The following is a 1,533-nucleotide window of genomic DNA, read 5'->3' as shown; positions in this document are numbered from 1 at the left end:
TTTCCCTGTTTTAAAGTGGGGGAACTGTATCTGACGGCCATATTTCACCCATCAGATACCGTTTTCCCTGTTTTAAAGTGGGGGAACTGTATCTGACGGCCATATTTCACCCATCAGATACCGGTCACCCTGTTTTACAGCCATCGAGGACCGACTTTGGACACCCCTGTTCTATCAATCAATCAATCAAATTGTATTTATATAGCACATTTCAGCAGCAAGGCATTTCAAAGTGCTTTACATAATTAAAATATAAACAGCATGTGGCATTGAGTAAACAGTGAGAAAGAGATTTTGAAAAAGATTAAAAAAGATAAAAACATTAAAACCCGCACCCCTTTTAGGACTTCAGTTAAACATTGTTTAACTGGGACTCTAACCTTCTGGGAGTTTAGTCAAAAACACCGTTTGACAAGGACTCCAACCTCTAGGTTTTTAGTTGAAACGCCGTCAACTCTAAACCCTGTAGGACTTTAGTTAAACGTCGTTTAACTGGGATGTTTTCCTGGGGGCTTTACATCATTAAAACATAAACGGTAAGAAAGAGAAATAAAAAGAAATTAATAAATAGATAAAAAGTAAAGATAAAAACATCGAAGACATCAAAACCTACATGATCTGAATCCAGATGAAAAAAAGAGTTTATTGAAGTTTCACAAATCAGATAAAAGTTTTACAAATCACAAACATGGTGCTAAATAAGAGCAGAATAATTCAGTCCAGGTTTGAAGAGTCTATGTGTTGTAGTTTTTAAATTAGAGTTGATTAAAGATGCAGAAGGTAGTGAAAAATTAGGTGGAATCGCCTTTGAGCCATTCCCCGAATCGGAAGTTGGAATTGAAAACCAACTTCAGCTTCGTCTGAAAAACTCTGTAATAACAAATCCGCTGCAGCTACAGACTTAAAAATGATCAACAGCGACCACGACTATTATTCATCAAATAATATGACAATTACAGTTTACTTGACGCCCTTTTGCCTACCGAACCAGTTTAAGGAAGAATCCAGATACCAAAGACAATCTGACACCGAATACTTAGGAAACACTTTAACAGTTTACTGGTCAGACTGGTTAAACATCGCTGTATCTGAAACCTGTCTAAAGAATCCACTCAAATTATAAACATTAACTATTCACTGGTGGACTGTCAGGGCCAGCAGCTTCTTCTCTGCTAGCCATAAAAGATTAAAAAGAAAAATTGTAAAAGGTCTTATTTATGTTTAACTTTATCTAGAATTAAATTTTTATTCTACAAATTAGTTGCTTATTGGTGTTATTGAGGTTTAATTCCCTGCTTTATAAAGTGCCTTAAACTCATCTCATATCGTTCTAAGAATTTAAATTACTTAGAATGATCAACTTTGATCTGGACTATTTACTATTTATCATATAATATGATAAATAGTAAACAGTTCAGCCTCAGAGAGAGTTTATCAAGTTACAATTTGTGATTCATCAGTCTTATCTTTACTCGTACTGGTTAAAGATTGTTTAAAATAGTTAGTTTTTTTAAAATGTTGTTTATCTTCTGC

General features: G+C 34.3%; 1 protein-coding gene, 1 long non-coding RNA gene and 1 pseudogene across 12 annotated transcripts in view; 2 read left to right on the top strand and 1 right to left on the bottom strand.

The window, feature by feature from the left end:
• LOC107838635 (zinc finger protein OZF-like) overlaps positions 1-159 on the top strand; it is a 29,772-nt pseudogene extending 29,613 nt beyond the window's left edge.
• The window catches only part of LOC103151668 (oocyte zinc finger protein XlCOF6-like), a 52,258-nt gene that overhangs the window by 37,397 nt on the left and 13,328 nt on the right, over positions 1-1,533 (top strand). The gene's annotated exons all lie outside the window — the stretch shown is intronic.
• LOC107838637 (uncharacterized) overlaps positions 1-1,533 on the bottom strand; it is a 17,673-nt gene that overhangs the window by 14,506 nt on the left and 1,634 nt on the right. The gene's annotated exons all lie outside the window — the stretch shown is intronic.

This window comes from Poecilia formosa, unplaced genomic scaffold (genome assembly GCF_000485575.1).
Source record: "Poecilia formosa unplaced genomic scaffold, Poecilia_formosa-5.1.2 Scaffold288, whole genome shotgun sequence".
NCBI classification, from domain to species: Eukaryota; Metazoa; Chordata; class Actinopteri; order Cyprinodontiformes; family Poeciliidae; genus Poecilia; species Poecilia formosa.
The sequence above is the reverse complement of the archived record's forward strand: the minus strand, read 5'-3'. Positions and strand labels throughout refer to the sequence as shown.